We start from the raw sequence: 22895 nt of genomic DNA, 5'->3' as shown, positions 1-22895 counted from the left end.
GTTGCTCTCTATAGGGTTTGGGTAAGTTTGTTGGACACAAACATATCCTAAAGAGTAAGGATGGTGATAGTAATTAATTTCCCATTGCCTAATATACTCTTTGGGGATCACAACATAACAAAAACACATATAAATGTTCCAAACACTTTAAAATATGACTTTCTACAAAAACATTCTGTCTCTCAGTCTTGGTTATTAGCCATTTTTGTGACTTCCTGCATTGTTTCATAAAAGGTTATGTCCCAAACTATCTCTCACTTGTCAGGAAACTCCTATTAATTAAAATAGGAAAGCAGTGAAAATTTCACAGAAAATAGCTGTCTCGCTACTCATGCAGGACTGCTTTAGATTACATTAGATTACAAGTTGCAAATAATTGATAAACTGTACCAGCATCATTAAACCAGTTCACCAACACTAATCAAACAAAACTCTCATAGAAGAAACTCTCATGCAGAAACAAAACTCTCATGCTCCTCACAGAAGCATGTACTGTCTATAGGTGTAATTTCTGGAATAGATGCAGAAAAAAAATCATTAATGTGTCAGGTATCTACCAATAGCTCAATCCAACAGCAGAGAAGAGTGACTCTGATTCCAGGTTCCAGAGCAAGAACCATATTAAAAAGTGCTGGTTTCAGTGAAAATATAGAGACTTCATTACATTCCACTACCTCAGTACATTTATAATTACTTTAGGGATTATAGATAGTATTCCCAGGATAATTCAAATTTCCATACAAATTTGCATTCAAAGATTTTGTGCATGACAGACCTCAACAACAGTTACCACACTGTACTCACTTTTACACATTGTTGACTAATCTTTCTATTTATGATTGCTATTGCAGGGGTCAGCCAGACCCAGACCATATGAGTGCTTTCCAAGAGCAGGCCAAAAAAAGTCCCCTGCCCAGAAGGCCATGCTACCAGCAGATCTATCTGAAAAAGACAAGAGAGGCAGGAGCGTAGCCACCACCCTGCAAGGGAAAAGCAATTTGCTCAAAGCTCAGAGCACACTGTGGATCTCCTCTCTCTGCCTTGAGCTATAGGATTACATTTTCTGTGGTGACAGAATGAAGTCTGACAGCCTAAATCTGAATAACCCTGGCCGCAAGAATCACTTACGTAATTGAGAACAATTGAGAGTACAGCATTATGGGTATTTTTGGGGTTTTTTCCATGAGCTGTTCTGTGGTTTAGCAAAATGTTTGCCCTGCTCCAGCAGTAAAGAGCACACACGAGTTGCTGCCATGACATATTGTCTAGGCAGCTGAGATGCTTTGGGAAAACACCTGTGATGCAAGTACATGTTGTGCTTGTGAGCTTTGCCAAAGTAAACCTTTAATCCATGTGAACACTGAACTGCTCAGTCCTTTCTTCCTTCCCATCTTTTATTAGCAGATCCCTTTCCTGCAAGCTATAGAATAAAAAGTAAAATGATGCACTTAATCTCAATGCAGCCCTATAGGCAGGACTTGCTAAAAAAAAGTAAAAAAAAAAAAAGAAAAAAAAAAGAGGAATAAACATCCTGTTATTCTTTTGCTGGTTAGCAAAAATGGAAACAGCTTGAGCACAGGCTGGTGGCAATGAGCCAGGACTGTCATATTCTGCAACTGGAAGCACTCACTTCTGATGTTCTGAACTTTAATAACTCTCATTACTGCTGTGTGGTGGCAGCTTCTTGGGCAACTGCTGGGTTTTACAGAGAACATTCCTCCTCCTGTCTGAGGCTGTCATGGGAAAAAAGTTCTTTTAAGTGAAGGCTTCAAAAGAAGACAAAGGCCTGTCCTTTCCCTGCCATGGAAGACTCTAAGGATGGCAAACTACAAATAATAAAAATAGAGCATGCTGTGTTTTCAGGGACTGCAGTACCACTCTGTACAACACTGATATGTGGAGGTGATGATGCCCAATTTTGCCAACCCTTTGGAATTAATATGCCATAAAACAGCATCTTAAAGTCTTTTGCATGCCAAACAAACACATCCTAAGCTAACTGCTACAGCCCCCAAAAAATGGAAGTCAAGAGCTGGCTTGGGTATTTATATTATACTTAAGGTAATGACAAAAACCGGAAAATTACAGAAGGTCTTGAGGGCGGAATCCAGTCATATTAAGCTGGCAGGAAAATAAGAAGTTTAAATTTACATATTAGTAAAGGAGCAGTTGGCACATGTAGGGAGCCTAGCAAGAAGGGAGATGTAATTGGTGGTAATTTTTAACAGATTGATGCAAAGAAGGAAAAAAATTTTCAGTGGGGAGGCAAATACTATCTACATAAAAGTATCAGTATCAGAGATTTTAAGAAGAAATATGAATGTGAGGGTAAGCATGAAGAAGTAGAGAGTAATAGAGGTTTTCAGTTAGTCTTCAAAAAATCCTGATTTGCTTTTCTGTTGCCTTTGTTCCAAGTAAAAGGGAGCTCAGAGCAAATGGATACTTGTATGTTCTGGGGACATCTCTCTCATTACCAATGCTTTTTGTTATAAGGACAGTTTCATGTAAGGCTCAAGACTTGAAACTTTCATCCTAAAAGAAATTTGGTTCCAGCTTCAAGATTCTCAGTTTCTTTTTAAATAATAAAACATTAATATAAATTTACTTGGCACCTTTTATTTGTGAAGAGTGCTCTACCAAATAAAAAAGGGACAGTATAAGGGCTTCTGAAATAAATAAACACTTTTTCATGTGTTTGTAAAGAGGATCCACAGGATTCTGTCGTGGTTGTACCCATTGCATTTTAGGTTGCATTTTAGTGATGATGTAGGTCTAGAGGCTTTTGCTCTGGCCGCCTCAGTCTGCTCATCTGTTGCATCATATTACTTGCTAATATAGACACAGCAAATTTAATATAAACCTCTTTTTTGTAAAAGTCTAAAAGACTTTTACAAAAAACCCTAACATATAGATCTGAAAAATGATCAAATTATCCAACCAAGTTTTAGACTAAATTGGAGTCTGCAACTTTTTTATCAAACAGTAAGTATCTCAAAAGATGTGCTGCTATTTGCATTTTGATTATCACAGGATCCAATTCAAAGCTCATTAAATCACTAAAGGAATTCATCCACTGGTCTGCAGTGTCCTTCCTTTCAGCTCATTTCTATGCTTGGGTAGGAAGGACCTAACAAACACCTTTTTTTTTTTTTTTTCTAGGAGAAAATAATCAAGTGTTTATGTTTGCAAACAAATGAGCATCTGCTCTGACGCCAGTTAGGTTTCTTTCAAATGATACAAGAATTCTGCCAAAAAGCAAGTTTTTGTTCCACGTACACCTACAGCTGTAAAGCTCTGATCACCCTCAATGCCTGATACAAGCTGGGAAAGTTGTCATGGTACATGTGACGAAGCCCCATATTTGTCATTCCATTAAAAATACCTTTTGTATGTACATGACCTCATGAAAAAGTAATAGAAGATAATTTACCAAAGGAAAAGGAAATTAATTTTTATTTATTTTAGTTATTTTTCACAAACTCTGCATCACTATATCAAAAACCTCAGCCTGCAAAGCCATTTCAGTATGAAGGAGCAAGTGGAGTTTTATGCCTGAGGAATGGTTGTAATTACGAACAAGGACCAATTTTCAAATTTATAAGCAAATTTATATATGCTATTATCCTTCTGTTATGCAATTGTATTTTTTCTAATGACACAAACACCTCAGTCTTGGTAAAACATGATACCAGATCTTTGCATGAATAGTCTAAGACATTACCCTTGATTTCAGTATAGTTGGTGCTGAAAATTTTACCACTACTGAAAAGTTTCTTTATTCATTACCTTAAAAATAACTAAACAAAAATGCCATTTCAAAATAACACAAGACTTTTAGCCAGCATGCCTTTCTTTCTTCCTGCCATGGAAGATCTTGAAGGTTTGTGTTATAGCCACAGTCACTGACGCGATTCAAAGGCTACCAACATTAATTTGGCAGCAACAGCCAAACATCATATCAAAGCTGACTACAAATCCTTGCATTTCTGCTTTATTGTTTAAAGAAATATAACTGAAGTGTGAAAAAGAGATTTTAAATTGGAGCCATATATCCACAGCTATTGCCAAATAACTTTCAGGCAGCTGCCCCTCCCCTGGGGGCAAAGATAGTTTATTATGATACTTGCAAAAAAAGCCTGAGCATGCAAAATGCCAACAAAAACCTAAACAAAGGAAGAATGAAAAATTAGCATTAAATGCAGCAGGTTTAAGTTGTGGAAATGTATATAATTTTTTTTTTATTATGATGATGATAAAATATGTGTGTTTAGGAGGCTGCTCTTGCAAATAATAACAAAAATGAACAAATGAAGCACCAAGCATAAGTGCCGAAGAAAGAAAACAGTGATATTAAACAGAGGCAAACGGTTCAGGAGGAAAGAACTCTGCTCAAAAGAAGATGAGATGTAATGGCTTCAGTTGCATATGGGCAAAAATAGTCTTTCTGCTTAACTTTTCAGGTATACCCTTCTGTGAAAACTTTGAACACATCACAAAGACAGATGCAGGTTTAGTTTCACAAAGAGCAGTCCCTCTGACACTGAGATGCCCCCATGCTGCTAGAAATGTTTTCTTTGCTCCTCCTTCATGCTGTGGATGTAAACATTAGCATTCAGCTCAGTGTTGTCTAAAGTGGGGAGCACTCCCTTTTGGTGAGGGATAGTCAGGAGAAAATGGGTCAAGAATACGTATGACTCCATGGTGCTTAAGAACAGTAATTGCATGAAGAATATGTGGGGCCCAACTGAAACACTGGTTAAAATGGTATTAAAAATATACATGGGAATGTGTTAAAACACTTAGCTGAATTTGCAATTATAAGCATTTGGAGGAAGTTTAGCAAAATTCCAAAAGCAACACTGATGTCTTTAATTTAAAAAACAAACCACCAAAAGCTAGTATTTCAAATAAGTTCTAGAAACAGCCTGGAGAGGTTAATAAAAAAATATCTCCTCTTCATGCCCTGTTCAAGACATTTTCAGATATAGAGTTTTTCTTATAAATGGTTAAAATTGCCTACAGCAACAGACCACTGTCTACCACAACTCAGGATTTTTAGCAATTATACATATATACACACACATTTAACACCAGACTCTGGAGATCACAAGTGCAGGGTACAGTAGTTTATATCCACCACTCCAGCACTGTGTGACACACCTGAAGGACAGAAAGCTGTCCAGAGGGACCTGGACAAGCTTTAGAAGTGGTGCCATGAGAATCTTAACGAATGCACCAAAAAAATCAAAAGTCAGTACGTATCCAAAGCTGAGGATCTGAGCCATTTTTATCCCACTATAAGGACAGATAGAGATATTTTGCAGATATTGGCTTGTACAAATGAACAATATCTAGACCAGAGACTGAGCTGCTTGCATCAAATTTAAATAACCATATCCTTCATTGCTGTATAGACAAGAAAGGGTGTGAATGAAAAAAAAAACAGAAAGAAGATGTAGTATATACAGGGAAAAATGCCAAAGTTCAGATTAAAAATATTATAGTAGGCAATCCTCTTGCATACCCCATCTGAGGAAGCATTTGTGGCTACAAAACCATGTTTCTTTTGAACAGCATAGGAAGGAAGCTAAGGGTTCCACTTTAGGACTGCATTTTCAGAGAAACACAAGGTGACAAAACTCAGGCTCCTGCTCTGACCTCACTTTACACTGAGAACTTTTTGATATAAAGCATGGGGAGAGCTGCCCCCCCGGTCCTCTTCCAAAGGTATTTATAAACAAGGAATGCAGCAGCTCCTTCTAGATCATGGCTGCTTCTGCTGTGCTTTTAGCGCCTGCACAGTGCCAATCTGCCAACTTCATGTTCATTTAGAAAGACCTGGCAGCCATCAATATTTGAATCCTGCCAGTCCAGAATAAATAAAAACTTGGATGGTTTCAGAAAAAAAAAAAAAAACCAAACCCAGAAAACAAAAACAACCAACCAAAAAGAACCAAATCAAAACCAACCAAAAAAAACTCCACCCTGAAATTTCATATTCTTTTAAGTGTATTTTTCTTTCCCCCAGACTGGAGCTATTTTTAAATCCTATTTCCTTAGTGTTCTTTCCAAAGCAGAGCAAACTCTCTCCTTCATACCTACAAGTTAAAGTTGCTTTCTCTTTATTTGCACAAGCCACTAAACCATTCCTATGTTCCTTATGCTTCAAAAATTTCAGCTTGCAGAAGAAAATGTTATATCTGGGTTACATCAAGTAATGTTCATTCTGGTACGCAGACAGCAATTTCCTTGCCAAGTTTTATATTATTAATCCCTTGGTAAGCAGAAGGGGAAAATATCTGGTTCTAAACTCCTCATAAAGGGAAGAAGGGAAATCCACCCTTGTGGGAGCAGGGAGAGGGGGAATAAAAATCTAATCTGTGGAATTTTTACCACATTTATGAACAGTGCTGTTAAAAGTAAAAGAATAAGAAAGGTTGAAGTAAATTTCAGCTCCTAATAAATACAATTAATTAAAATATTTACAACAAGATGGACGTTTTTTAACTTAACTGCTAGGTCATTTTTAATAAGAAAACAGTAAGGTAACTCCAGACTCACATCTCTTAAAACATTAATTGTTTCCAGATATGATAGGTATTACCTTTCCCCTACATATTCTAAAATTTATTAACTAAACTTCTCTGGCTGAATCAACATAAACCTGACATAGATGTATGTGGAAACAATTTGCCTTAGGTGAAGACATTCCAATACAGGTGTGGAAAAATGTGGAAAAGCACTTAATGTGCACCCTTGCACTTTATGACAGGAGGTAACTTGCCATGTCAGCCCCCTCACTGCTGACCTCTGCATGCAGCAGCCTCAAAGGACAGTTTCTGCCTGGATTACTCAAAATGAGATTACCCTGTAGAGCTTATATATAATATTTTACACTCTTTATATGTTGCTTAAATCCAAATGTTTGTAAGAATAACTGTGACGGTGTTCACAGGGGTCCAAGGATGAGGGAAGAGACGAGGATCTGACTCCATGTTTCAGAAGGCTTGATTTATTATTTTATGTTATATATCATATTAAAACTATACTAAAAGAATAGAAGAAAGGATTTCATTAGAAGGCTAGCTAAGAGTAGAAAAGCAAGAATGATAACAAAAGCTTGTGTCTCGGGCAGAGTGTCCGAGCCAGCTGACTGTGATTGGCCATTAGTTAGAAACAACCACATGAGACCAATCACAGATGCACCTGTTGCATTCCACAGCAGCAGATAACCATTATTTACATTTTGTTTCTGAGGCCTCTCAGCTTCTCAGGAGAAAAAATCCTAAGGAAAGGATTTTTCAGAAAATATCATGGCTACAAGTAACCCACAGGGCAAACATGTTCTCAGTAGTGACTTCATGAGCATTTTTATGTACAAATTAGGAAACAGCTAACACTTCAATTAAATTATGTTTTATTGGTGCTCACTGCCATCAGAATCCCAGGTAATCTGTGCTGGTGGGGGGAATTGCTGCAGTGACAAACTGCACTCACCATCCCAGTGTGCTGCTGAGGGTAACTACAGCAAAGCACAGCCCAAGGCAAAACCTGTTCCACTTGGCACAAACCAGCAGGAGAGGCTGGATGCTTGAGCTGCACACAAGCCAAAGACAAACCACCCATTCAGCTGCCTGGCTAGTTAGCTCCAGTGGGCTGTGAAAATACAGGTTTACATAATGGAATACAGCACTCCAGTGTATAGCATTTCAAGAAGAGTTCATTTTTCCTGGCATTTACTTTTCTTCCATGTTATTTCACTCCCTCAAGAAATCTCTCAAATATGCTTTGGTGTGAGCAATCTGTCTACCAAAGCATTAGCAGGACAACATCTTTGCATGAAATGATTTGCCAGAAAATTTTGGACAATCCCTTCAAGGTTTTCTTGCACAGTATTTTGTAACAACAGTTAGTGCATCTATATTGAAAAAACTTCCAGATGCACAAGATTGCATTTCACACATGTTCCCATTGTTATGATGCCCCTCCAAGCCCCCTGTGTAAATACATTACCTTACCTCTTTGAAAAATCAGTAAACCCTTTTAACATGCTAAGTTCTTTGAAAGAAAACCATCAAATTTTTAATAGAAAAGTAAAATAAGCTCAGACAGTACTCAGGTAGCCAAAACCCTAAGACTGAACCATGATTTGAAACCTTATTTCACATTCCCTGCACACACATAATATATTGTTTTCATTGTCATAACAGACTGCTAAATCATACATTTAAATAAAAGATGAATTTTGCAGATTTCAAAACTCTCTGCAAACCACTAAAGAGACATAGGCATATGGCAGCATCCCTGTGGGGCAGACGATTAAACCTTCACATTGAGGTGAAAGCTATGAAAATTCAAAATATCAGTGAGGTATGGTGTAACTTGAGAAGGTCCTCAAGTGTTCTGAATTCCACATCAAAACTCCTAATCATAAACAAAATGTAATAAAGTACTATGAGGATATTAGCCAAATGTTCCCCTTCAGGCAGCCCTTCCACTGAGCATGTCTTTTCCTTCATTCAAATAGTCTGAGCAGAATATGTCCTTAATGAATATGAAAGCAAATTTTAAGGTTTTATCAGATCCCAATAAAAGTTCTTCCAGAAGCCTGAAGCATATAGTGTACAAAAATAAGGTGCAACAATGAGAGAAATAAAAGCATAAAAGTGGGAAAAGATAAGATAGTTGTTATGCAGTTAACTTGAGCTGATCATAAATTTTTATTAAAGTAGCTTTACTAAGACACATGAGTCAAGCCTGTTTAACCTAGTTGTGGGTAATAAGTTTTACATAGTATATTTTGTGTTTGGATACTCCTGTATCTTCTGCTATCTTTTACATATTGCATTGAGATGATTCATTCCATAATAAATGCCTTTTTTCCTCCCCTGACTAGATCTAAAGCAGAGGTGTTCTTGTAGATTTTGTTTTATACCGCATTTACATGGAATTATCTTTATGTATGAACTCAAGTGAAACATTCTTACCTAGCTCATTCACATTCGCAGAGCAAATTTGTAGGGCTGTTACAGAAAAGAAGGCAACAGCAACGCCATACACAGTGCTATACGGCAAAGATGAGAGGTTCTCATGCCCAGTGGGCTTCAGAAATCACTGGATTTCTACACGAAAAAAAAAAATCAAAACAGAACAAAAAACCCCCTTCTCCAGCTCTGACACAGCATTTGCACCACCTGACAACCATTTAAGTTTCCTGGACTTGGAACAGGCTTCACTTTGTTCACAATGCAAGCCATGGCACAAAATTAAGAAACAAAGCTCTTTGCTTCTACTGGGAGTCTCCCAATAACCAGCACAGTTATTGTTTCACTTGCCTCACAAGCTATGGTTTCTTAAAGAGAAGAAAACATAGAAAAGCATGATGCTGCATGGACTGGCAGAGACTAAAAAGGTTAACTGGAAAGACATTTTCGGATCATGTTGGGGGACAGGGGGCAGGTCAGGTGATGCCACTGCTGTGCCTGTGATTGGCAGCACTGCCAGGCAGGGACAGAGGCTCCAGGGCTGGGGGCAATGCTCTACTCTGCCCTAACCCAGCTCTCCAGCGGCCAAATTACCTCAAGTCTTCCCGGGGGGAAAGGCACAGGAAGGCCAAAGGGGTACTCAAGACAAAGCATTTCTCTTGACCCTACCTTCATCTTGGAGTTGCTATCTGAATACCACTATATGCTTTTCTGTATCTTTTCCCTCTTGTCTTCCCCTCTTGTCACAGCATATATCACAGCAGAAGTCACAGTGGAGACAGCCCCAATACACAAAATATCACCATGCAGTATCAGAAAGCTTCAACCCATAAAAATAACACCTTACCTCTTCAGAAGGCTTCAGGCACCCGCCCATACAGAGTAACACCACACCTCCTCAGAAGACTTCCAGTGTTTGTCAATGCAGAATAACCTCACGTCACTTCAGAAGGCTGCAAGTATCTGCTCATCTTTGTCCCTCAGCCCAGCCTTGTATGCCCTCCTGTTGATGCCCTGCCCCTGCGTGCCCTCTGCTCCCTGTGTGATTGCTCAGCACCCCTGGGCACCCCATGGCTCCTCACCTTCAACAGCATTCACCTGTCCTGCACAGCTGGAGACAACTGGGGATCAGCCACAGCCCCACTCCCAACCACCACACACTCTGTGCCTACACCCTCTTTCTTTTTCTTCTAATTCCCTCTTCTTGGAACTCTGAGTAAAATAACACTGAGTGAGTTTGATATTTGCTAAGTCAAATAGGCCAAGTTAATGCTCTAAGAAGTGTTTTACATTGACTGGATGTTGTACTAAATATTTTACTAAAGCTTCCCGACTTTCTAAAGTTTGCCAGTAAAGTTGTTTTGACCTCTTGAGAATATCTGGTATTGGTATTTCTCCCATGTGTCCTACCCAGAGGTACAAGAACTATTGTAAACCCTTTCAAAAGCCTCCTTGAGGGAGTGGATTGAGGGCTTACAATGGATACTATTATTTGTTCATTTCAGTACCATCCATTTAACAGCAAACCCACCCTTTTCTTTCCAGTCTCTATCTTCCACATGCCAAACCCTGCACTGGCATATCCAAAAAATTAGCTGCTTAGGGTGCAAAATTTGAAGCCATATAAAAATCTAACTTTTTCAGTTAGGAGTTTAAAAATACCTAACTGATTAAGCTGTGGTCTTAAAACAGTTGCTAATGTACCAAAAAAAAAAAACCCAAACAAAACAAAGCAAAACTAAGCCAAGCAAAACAAAAGAAAAACCAACAACAACAGAAACCCCAAACAAATTCCAGAACTATTAAATAAAAATACATGTACAGATCTGTGCTGAGAGAGATCCATCCTATACATAATATGTACATCCACATTTTTCAAACAAGTAAACTCACAGGATGGGTCTGAAAGAAGAATTCTCGGAAGAGTTCTGCAGGGGATGCAGAGATCTACCCACAGCCCGTGGGATCCATGGGGATGCAGAGATCCACCCCCAGGCTGTGGGGATCCACAGGGGATGCAGAGATCCACAGCCCATGGGATCCACGGGAGATGCAGAGATCCACCCCAAGCACATGGGATCCATGGGGATGCAGAGATCCACCCACAGCCCATGGCAGAGGTGCCCACACCAGAGCAGCTGGGTACTAGAGGAGGCTGTGATCCAATGGGAGACTAAGTGGAGAAGGGGCCCTGCTGCCAGGCTGGAGCAGCCTGTCCTTGGAGGAATGCACCCCATGGAGCAGTGACCCACACCACAGCAGTTTTTGGAGGGCTGTGTGCCCCTGCAGGGAATTCACATCGCAGCAGTTTTGGGAGGACTGCTGCTGGTGAGACTGAAACCATGTCAGTGAGGTTTGTGGAGAACTGTCTCTCCTGGGAGAGACCCATGGTCTCACAGGGAAACAGCTTCTATCCCTGAGCCAAGCAGAAGAAAACCTTGGGTGATGAACTGACCAAAACCTCACCTCCTGTCTCCCTGTGCTGTTGGTGGGAAGGAGGGAAGGGTTGGGGAAAATTGTTTTGAAGGGCTTATTTTAATTCTCATTATCCCACTCTGATTTTGTTAGTAATAAATTCACTTTGTACCTCTAAGAGGAGCCTGTTTTGCCCCTGGAGTGTTTTCTTCAGGTCCTTATCTCAACTCATGGGCCCTTTGTTCAATTTTCTCTCCTCTGCCCAGCTGTGGCAGGGGTGTGTGAGCGCGGTGCCTGGTGTTTGGCCAGTGTCAAACCGCAACAGCTTCTACTCTGCAATACCAATTTCAATTAAATCTGCACTGCAGAGACGCAGATGACATTTCCAATCCCTCTTGAGGGAACACAGCAGTTTGCTTCATCTCCTCCTCTAAAAGAACACAGAGGCTTCTCCCAGGCTTCGTTAATATGACAGCCGTAAAGAGGGGCTGTTCAACTACCTTTTGAACAAACAAGAATTAAAGTTTACTACTAAAAAGAAATTTACATCTGTACATAAGGAAAATAAAATAATCAAATAATCTCTTTAGTCATCCTTGCCTATGAAGTCTGATCTTCAACCCTTCTTTAAGCACTTGTAACAAGCAGAAACCCAAATCTCCCCCCACAAAAAGACATCAATAAATCTTCACCAATCTAATTGGGATTTGCTTATCTACTACAGCTGGAGAATCAAAGTCCTAGTGTGCAGAAGGAAACTCCAGCTCCCATCCACAAGACTCAGGCAGATTGAGAATAGTAACACAAGTAACTGGAGTACTGAAAAAGTGATCTGCTTCTAAACCTAAGGAAAATACTCATTCCTACATCAACACACACACTCAAAGGTTCCATGTAATTGAAAAACCAGATTATATGATCCCCACACTAAGATCATCCAGCTCTGTGTCAGTATTTTTTCCCCATTTCTTTTGAATTTTTGTTTTCCAGATGAGGAGTGGGGTGATGGGAGCTAAAAAAAAATAAAAATAAAAACAAATCATTCTCATTCTGAAGTCACCTCTAACTAAGTTAACATGAACTACATTTTTTAAGTCCCCACTGCTCCTGATTTACTGTTTTTCTTTCTACCTGATGTATTTTCCAGATGGAGAACTGTAGAAGGCAGACAATTTTTTAGCACGGTGTCTTATTTCCTGCTGGGTTATTTTGTCTGTCCAAGGAGCTCTTAGAGAAGAGAACAGAAAAATGGATTTATGTTGCTGTACCTGATAAAGACATAAATAGCCACACGTGAACATTTTTTTCAAAAGCTTTTACTGAAGATTTCACAGGCAACTACATTAATAATAGACATTGCCTGCAGCAAAGTATAACAAAATACCTCTACTTTCTCCTTCTGTCCTCCACTCTCTCACCTCCCATTTTGCAACCTGCCTGGCAGGGCATCTTACACACACATACACACACTTCACACCTTTATTTATTTATGATGACTCTGACAACACCATCTGTAATACCAGTTTTAAAGCAGCAGCAATGATGTAAAATAAGCCCAGTGAAAGGTATAGAAAATAGTTTCATAAAGTGTAGATCATATCCATTCATTTTTTAGCAAAACTGCTCTAAAACTTAGTAACCTCCCAAAATTAAAAAACAAAACCACATAGATCAAGACCCAGCAATATCTAAACTCCTTAAGCACCTGGCCAGCCTATTTGTCACCATACCCTACCTTGTATTTATTGTACCTCTCAGATCCCTGCTCTTGTCTTGATCCACCTTCTTTTTTGCCTTACAAATGGCTTTGCATTATATATTCACATAAGTGCATGCTCTCACATGGAAATACTTTAGCCCAGAGAGGCTGTGCGTGCCCTGTCCCTGGAAGTGTCCAAGACCAGGCTGGCTGGGGCTGTGAGAAACCTCCTGTCATGGGAGGTGTCCCTGCCCACGGCAGGTGATCTTTGAGGTCCCTTCCAAGCCAAACCATGCTATGGCTTTCAGATTGCCCTTGAATGTGACTGTGCAGTTATAGGCAGGAGTGAAGCCTTTCTCCTGTGAGTAATAGCACTACTCCTCTTTCCCAGAGCATTTACAACTCTTACAAAGGCAAAGAAAAGAGGGGACAAGCAGGAGATGAAGGAGTAGGAGAATAAAGACAATGTTGTAAGATGCAGAACCTTCTTCATTTGCCCCAAGGACTTCCATAAGGGTTTGATTTTCTTCATTAATACAAGATTTAGTACCAGGAGTTTTCATCCACTGAAAAATTAAACATACCACATTAGTCTACAAAAAATACCAAAAATTAATATATAGCAGATGTGCTACATTGAGCATGAGAAAAAGTATGCATTTGTGTGAATGTATTTCAGCAAAATCTTCTTCAAAGCATAGTGATACCACTGTCAACTTGCTCTTGTGGGTAATGCCACGGGCTTTTTCGCTATTCATTCAGCAAAAAGCGACAGAAACTCTCAATTTTAAAGTTACTTCTATAGAGAAGACCATGTAATTAATTAAAATACCATTTTTTATGAATCAAAGCAAGTTATCAGGACAGGTATTGTGGCACTGAGTAGAATTGCACACCAGTCCATGCAATTACAAAGCAATTGTTTCCCAAATATTTCCTACTGACTTACACAGGATTTCAATTAAAACAGCAGTTGAACTACAACTGTGAGGAATTGATGAGATTGGGTGACATTTCATGTAAAGAGGTTTATGAGTTAGGCAGCAGGATCTAATTTTTGAGTTATCTTGAGGATAACACGTTCCTCATTTTTTCAAACTGTGATGCTATAGAAAATTAATATATGCTGGTTTTTATTTCCTCTGAACATTATCTAAGGTTGTCCTTGGAAATAATTTTTCTTTCATTTAACATCATTACAAGGTAAATCTAGACAGCTGATTCCCTTTAAGGAAAGCAATCCACTGCCATATTCTAATTTCTGCCCAATAGAGTGCATGAAGAGGTGGGAGCAGCACCTGTCCTCTTCTGGGAAACTTTATACAGAACAGCAACAAGCACATCGAATCTTTCACTAAGCATCAAAAGCATGTTTTATTTGACATTATCTTAGGATTTACTTTAATATTTAAATATTAATTACTATTATATATTTTGTAGTAATTATTAATAATAATTTAATATGAGGACAGCTTTGTTCACTCCATTCTTGGAAAAAATCCAAGCCCCATCTCTTTCAGCTTTCTTTGTGCAGAACTGTCCTACTGAGATAGTTGCCACACCTGTATAAGCAAGATTAGGGAGTTAAAAACATGGAGGGTAAGAATTATATTGGACTTCAGGCAAGGAAATAAATATAATTATACTAAGTTGTATATAATACAAATATAGTATAATTTAATATATGATAATATATAATGTCATAATTTAATATTGAATAATATATATTACTATATAAATAAAAATACGACATAAAAAGAAATATATAATATCCATCAGTAAAATTATACTATGTGCCAAGTAGATTGTGAACCTTCTAAAAAATAACAAAGAGGTATTTTCTTAATGCTGATTCATTCTCCTTAACAATGTGGGAAGTTGCTAAATTTGCCATTCAACTTATGCCTACCTTGAATTATTCCAAGAAACAGAGGAACCAATATCAAAGCTTGATGTGGTTTTGAGTTCAGTATTCTCTATTTAACTATTATTTTCACACCATCTAAACCCACACAAAACCCAGAAATAATATTCACTTGAACACAAACTAAATTGTGTTGGTCTAGGAGCTTTACCCCAATTATAAAGGTGTTTACTCACTAAATTATGTACAATCCTTATGTCTTTTTTTCAAAATTAGTCAACTTCTAAAAAAGTAAAGAGCAGGAATGTTACTCTTCCTATGATTTTTGCTACTGCTCATTTGTAAACAAGATGTTTAATCACACTGCCTATGCCTTCATCAATATAAAAGCAGATCAAACCCTGTACTACAAATTTCACTCATAGTTCCAAAGAGAAAAAACGGACTCCTTCCAAACCACTTCTTTTCAAAACAGTATTAGTCCAAGCCTTATATACAGTTGTGTTCCAAATTCTTTATTACTATTTCTAGTTCATTTCTATCTCATTTCTTCTCCAGACTTGTCAGTTCTCAGCTGTTTCTGGGTCATGGAGCTGCGCCTAGTCATCATGTCTTAGGAAGAAAAATGATAAAGAACTATGCATATTGCAAAATGAATTCACAAATATTTAATGTACACGCCAGTAGTCAGGAGAAGTAGTCCAGAGAGGGGTCTGTAGGAGTTGCTGGGGGTCGCACAGTTTGGACAGACGGAGACGAGATCTCTTTGAAGCTAAGTCTTATAACTTGCAGTTTGTTTCAGAGGGCGTGGGTGCAGGGCCCTGCTGCGAGCTGCCAGCCACAGCTCGGAGCAGCCCCGAGAGAAGAGAGGCTTAAAGTGTAAGAGAGTTAAAGGCAAAGGTTTAAGAGCGGAGAGCATGTAAAAGGAGGGGGTGAAGAAGTGCAGAGGAGAAGACAAAGAGAGAAAAGGGCGCGAAGAGGAGCGCGGGACAAAAGGAGAGAGAGCGAGAAGAGATAAGAGAGCGCGAAAAGAGACCGAAGTTCCTGTTACAATACAATAAATCATCTTCAGTGTTGAATATTCAGATTCTCATTAACTAATCTACTACAGCATGCATATCCTATAACATTTCCATACAACCTATAAGAATCACTACATCACCATACTATGTTTACGTTTTAAACCTTAAATTTTATTCTTTGGGCCCCATCTACCAAGCTGCAGGGCCTGCTCTCACTCTTAGGCCTGCCTGCTTGCAGAGGGAATTCTTTCCTCCAGGGGGGATTACATTCAGCTGGTCACATCATTGTTTTTCAGCAACTAAGGCATCTCAAAGGTTGCTTTCATTTCAATCTCACTTATAGTTTCTATATTCTCAAAATCTTTTGCCAGGCAGTAATATTTATAAGGCTTTCTTGTTTCATCCTCCCCAACAGGGGTCCTTTGTGTTAGCATCATTAAACTACCAGGTTAGATAACATTGTGAAAGCAAAGTGTCCTACAACTTGTCCTAGTTATAAATCAAAGATTACAGCCCGTAAAGAGCATTTAGGTCAGAACTACAAATGCCTGTAAAGTTATACTGGTGGAGCTGAGGAAAGGCAACTTGAATATTTCTGCATTTGTGAGGGGGATCCCAAAAGGTTTCCCCCTGCAGCAACCTTTGGCTACCTCTTAAAAAGCTGATTAGCCAAGTCATTTCCAACAGCTCCAGTTCAGCATCTGATCTTTTTTATTTTTCTTTCCTATGGAAAAAGAAAATGAGAACTTGAATTACTAACCCAGACCTGTGCAGCCAGCTGGCAGGAGCTAGGCATCCCATCAGAGGTCCCACTTCCAAGTCTTCACCCGCAGACAAAGCCTGCTCAAAAATTAAATCTAAAAAAAGACTGCTGCCTTTCACTTTTCCCTTCTCTCCTCTAACCAGAAAGCAAAAGTTAATGTTCCACAGATGTTACAGGGCAAAACAACACCAAAGATATATACGCTAATTCAAAAACATCCAACAAAAAGCCAAAGCAGAAAATCCCCTAGCCAAAAAACCCCCAGATTTAATGCAAATGGGGGAAACCCCATACAGTAGTAAAAACATTATCCAAAAATTCAGCAAGCTACTACTCTGCACTGGGTGTGTTTCATACAAGAAGGCAAAGGAAGATGATCAGTTGCAAAAGCCAAATGCTGAAAAACAATTCCTTTCATTTTCATGTCAAAAATTCTTTCACTCTGATGTTGATTATCAACAGCAAGCGATTTACCATGAACTTTTCAGTTGCCCTGTCACAGATTTAAAAGGAATCTAAAGCAGAAGCAAAATAATTGATCTATTCTCAAGCCTGCAGGGGACAGGCAATATTTGTTTCACTTCTGAGTTTTCATTCCACCAAGGCAGCATTGAATAAACATTAAATAGAGAGATGGCCTGTTTACATGTACACTTACATTCATATTAAAGTAAAATAAAATAAAATAAAATAAAATAAAATAAAATAAAATAAAATAAAATAAAATAAAATAAAATAAAATAAAATAAAATAAAATAAAATCTTTTCATCTTAGAGAGATGTGTTTAAAGAGCTTCACGTGTTCTGTCAGGACAAAAATTCATCTCTCCTCAACAATATATAGTACATCAAAAGTGCAGTTTTCCACCATAGGCCATCACATACAGCAAAAATCTTGGTTTAGAATTTATTGCTGAATGGATGCTCCTTTGCAATATCCTTAATTTTGATGTGTAATTAATGCCATTCCTAAATAGCATTTTACTATCATAATATTTTTCTTTTATATGTATGATTTCAGGGATCAGCTTTCCATAACAGTTCAACATGTGTACCCAGAATCAATTTTCCAAATGGATGAATGACTCACACTGCATAAAAATAACACTAAATTCCCTGCAGCTTGAACAGAGAACCACACCAAAGTATTTTGTTATACAAGGAAAAATGTGAAATCTCAAACAAAACCAACATGACTAACAGAAGCTCTTCCACTTGATTCTTTCAAGCCAAATATATCATGCAGTTGTAAGCAAAATCCTATTTATTCACTTATTTTGATGGATTATTTTAACTATGACTAGATCTTTATTTTTTAACTTTATTCATTTTAAGCTAGGGGAAAAAAATAAGATATAATTGAGGGAATTTAATGATAACAAGCTATATAATAAAGTTCAAGAGAAGCTATTCTCTGCAGAAAAATACAAAAAACTTTTTGCTGTGTAATAATATTGCACTCTAATCTATACAAAGATAAGGATGTAAGTACACAAGGAAACTGAAATTATGTAGGCAAAACAGGATTACGAGATCCTTCTGAAGTACACTAAGAATGAAAAGTGAATGTGACAAAATAAGCCAATAATGATTAAAGATGATTAATCTCCAAGTCCTATTAAAGAAGGTATCCCTTTAATTTGGATTTTCTGTGATGTGGGAAAACACACTTTTTATAAGACAAGTACACTAGAGTGCATGAACCATCTTATCTGGGGGAAGATGTCATGCCTCTTTGGTGTTAAACATCTTCACTCCTCAGGGAGTGCCTGAGTTTCTCCTTTATGCTTAGCAGGGTATCACAAAGGTGAGGGGATGTTTGTGATCCTCAGCTCTGCTGTGGGCAGGGATGCTCATTAAAGCTGCTCATGAACAGCACAGACCTTCAGACCTCAGCTGCAATCCTGTGAAGTACATATTATCTGTCTGTCCCTAGGATTGCTGCCTGACTGTTCCCAAATGCTTCGTTGCAGGGTTAAGGTGGAATGTCTATAACTTATTAACAACTGAAGACCAAATCAGATGACTTTGGTTTCTGAAGCTTTGAACAGCACAGGAATAATGAAGCGCACATTACTTTTTCATTCTCCTAAAGCATGTTCTGCTTCTTTATTCTTAAATCACCTGCAGTGATATCTCAACTCCCTCTTTCCTTACCAATTGCAACTGCCTTACCTCCTTGGTGTCCACACCAAGAGCACAGCAGCCTTCCCAGCCTGCTCTGTTTCACCAGCAGATCTGCACCAGCTGTTTCCACACCTTCACCCACTCTGGTCTGTTATGAGCTCTGTCGCTTGGGCTATCCAGCTTGTGATCCAACTGCATTAGCCAACGATTGATTGATTTTGGGTGATTTTTGGATAGAAACATCTTTCTACATCATATCTGTGCCATTTCTAGAAAATTATTCATTTGGTTGTCTCTCTTTTCCACATAGACACTGTGGCAAATACTCCCTGAAAGGTGGGACTGGGAAATGTCCCATCCTGTTTTGGAACACTCCCCAGCCACAGTGCCAGCATGTGATTGTCTCATCCTTGCTCTGCACTGATGTCTGCCCACTGGTGACAGTTTATAGGCTTCAGAGGAAGATACTCCCTGGGCAGATGAGCGGCAAACTACTTTCCTGTATCCCACTTTCCTTCCCACTGCTGGGAAGAGGCAGCTGGGAAGATGTGAGGATGGCTCAGGGCCTTGGGAAACTGCAACCACAGAGGGACCCTCCACCACTGTCACCGTCATATTTTCTGGAAAAATCTCCTTGCCCAAGATTCTTCTCCTGGGAAGCTGACAAGCCTCAGAGAAAAAGGAAAACATTATCTCATTTGCTTCTCCCTGTGTTTTGCTGCTTTGGAATGTGGTTGGAGATTGTTTATCCAACAGGTGGTTGATTCATTAGTTTTATGTTAATTGTTTTAACTTAAGGACCAATCACAGTTAAGCTGTGTCAGGACTCTGGAAGGAATCACAAGTTTTCATTATTATCTTTTGAGCCTTCTGTTTGTATCCTTTCTGTATTCTTTAGTATAGTTTAGTATAGTATTCTTTAATATAATAGAATATCATAAAATAATAAATTAGCCTTCTAAGAACATGGACTCATTCATCATTCCTTCCTCTGTCTGGGGAACCCAACAAATACAAGACACCACTGCAGTTGTGGAGGGATAAATGATAACTGATATATGATTTTAAGCTGGTTTGGTTTTTTCTTAATAATATGACTATTGAAAATCCAGTGTTTCAGATTTTTCTTCCCATCCAACTTTCTAGCTGTCTTTGTAGAAGAAAATCCAATTCTCAGTGTAAACCATGCATTTTTCTCCTGAAAAATGCTCACAAAGTGAACAATTGTGTTTGCAAGCAGCTCCACAAACTTTGCATCCTACAATGAAAGTAGAGGGAAGCAGGACTGGATGGGTCCTGATCACTCGCCACAGAGGCCACCAGGTGCCCTGATGTGACCTGGCACTTCCAGGGAAGAACAATCCCACAGGGAGGACTCTGTGTCCCCAGAGAATGATCTATTTTGAAACTCTAAGCAATACCTCCAGTTCCTCATACTACTGGACTATAATCATCTTTTTATAGATAAATGAGCAAACTTTCTGAGGAAAGAGTAATCATTAAAGAAGAGTCTCTTAAGAAAAACCAAAGTCCACTGTCAAGGAAAGATAATAACCCTTAAGTTTAACTTCTTTCTGAAAGACACAGTTTTCAGTGCACTTCTTTTGCTCAAGAAATTTACTTTTTCTCAATAAACTAGTTAGCACTTCTTTTTTGCCTATCCAATCAAATGTGACTAAATCCTCCAGTACCTATTTCTATGAATTTTTCACAGCTTGCTATTGAAAAATAGTGAAAAGGAATATGAAAATAATTTAGTTGTATATTAGGATACAGCAAAATAGTTGGGTTTTTAAGCAAAATACACTATTCACATATTTTATTCTATTATTTGCATTTTTAGAAGGAAAAAAAATCCTTCAGTACTGCACAGGTATTTATTTAACTGACAGTTGCACTTTAAATGATTTCTAGTGGAAAGCAATATACTAAACAGAGAAACTTTCGGACCTAGGTGTTAGAAATCCTTTCCTTATAGAAATACATGTAATGTTTATTTTTTTGTAATAATATTTATAGGCTGTTGCTGTTTATGAATACTATGCAAGGTACACAACCTGTGAGATCTTAATTTTGTAAGTTAAATCAAGTGTATTTTCTATGTATAGACCTAAGCACCAACAAATGGATATCAACAAAGGGACATCAAATTTACATGTGACTTGATCCTATGTCACAGAATGACCTGTTTATAACAGTGGACACATCTCAGACTCAAGTACTAGATGTCAGCATCAAAATAAGTGCAGAAGATGAAAAAATAGTAAGTAATTTAGGAATTCAAAACCCACTTTTCTTTTTCTCAGTACTAGTGACCAGTCAGTCTTGGATCAAGGGTCAGGTCCTGGATCTGTTACACATGACAAATCTAGCAGATTAACTCAGCTGAAGCCAGAAAAAAATGTTCATGATCTGATCACTGAGCCTCAGACTACATGATTCTATTCTGGCCTCAGACAGGAATGACTTCCATCCTCTCAAACTGGCATTTACTCCAAGCTGAAAGCTCTCATTGTAAGGAGAAAAAGAAGAAAAAAGGACAAGAAAAAAGGGCAATGTAGCTGTGGTGGTGAGAGCATTAGGCAGAGGTGTCTTCAGCTTCCTCCTAGGGAACTGCTTGTAAATTTGCACAGTGTGCACATACAGCATCACTTTTCTGCATTTTAGGATAAATTATTTTAATAATATAAATATTAAAAAAGTATATATAACTGCATTTTAGGATAAGGCAGGTGTGTCTCACAAGTGCTCAACTCTCAAGCCACTAGAATGCTGAATAAAGGTTTGTCTTTTCCCTGATCCCAAACTGAAAGATGCAATGATATATATATCCATACACCCAGCTGTGTCTCCTCTCCCCCTCAAAAGGCTTATGCTCCCCATAGACAGGGGCAAAACGAGATAGCAGCTCATGGAGGAAGAGAGCATTCCTTGCAAGTTTTCCTGCCTGACTGCAGCAAGTCAGGCTGCAGCTCATTAGTCACATCCTAAACTTTGCTATCCTCAAGTGCTTTTTTCACATGTTGAAATGGCGCCTGACACAGAACCTCAGATACATACAGCCTGGAGAGGAAAAATGAAACACTCAGTTTGGAATTTCTTGTCAGATTCTTGGTCAGATATTGAAAGAGGTATTGAACCTTCAAAAAGTGAAGGTTCTTCCTTGGGTTACCCTGGCTAAAAATTAGTTTCACAAGAGTTTGCATAAATAAACTTAAAATAATCTTATTATTTCAGGGAAGTAAAAATACCAATTATTTCCATATAAAGTATAACATCATGACAGAATAACAAATGTTTCCATACTATTTAAAAATACCTTTTTCTCCAGAAATTGTATTTCTAAGTTATATTATTTTTTCTGTATGAGATTTAGCCAAAATGGTTATTCTGAACAACCCCATGAGAGAATGCTGAAAATGTGTCAGAAGACTATGGCATGATAAATACACAAATTTACATTTCTAGCTTGATTTTCAGTTTGTTATTCCATCAGTTTTTTCCTACTTTGTGTAAAATACTATCATTCAAAAAATCCTCACTTTTCTGCTGGAAAAAACATTGTAATTTAAAAAAAAATTCTGCAGACTTATATTTATGCCAATAGGAATTTTTACACTACACTTATTTTCCTAGAATGGATATTAAAGGGATCTTCCACTTACAGTTTCTTTGGTAACATGACTAGGAGAAAAACCTTCTGACTCAGATGATTATTTTTTCATTTGCTTTATATTTTCAATTTTTATCCCAGGCTTTAGAATCAGTTTCCCCAGTGCAGAACTCAATGTTGAGTTCTCTGCCCTCTCAACACTGTAAAACTGATGAGGTCTTATTTAGATAACACATGTTCAGCAGCTCAAATTTAAGAAGAAATACCCTCAAGTTTGAGGGTTTTGCATCTTTTTGTGAATTCACTTTATGTCCCTGTGCTCAGGCTAGATCAATCTATGATTTTCCTGGTTGGCCCTACAAACTGCATGCAAACCCCATTAAATTAGCCTCCTGCCAGACCTGGAGG

This window comes from Ammospiza nelsoni, chromosome 6 (genome assembly GCF_027579445.1).
Source record: "Ammospiza nelsoni isolate bAmmNel1 chromosome 6, bAmmNel1.pri, whole genome shotgun sequence".
NCBI lineage: Eukaryota > Metazoa > Chordata > Aves > Passeriformes > Passerellidae > Ammospiza > Ammospiza nelsoni.
This window is presented reverse-complemented; position numbering follows the sequence as displayed.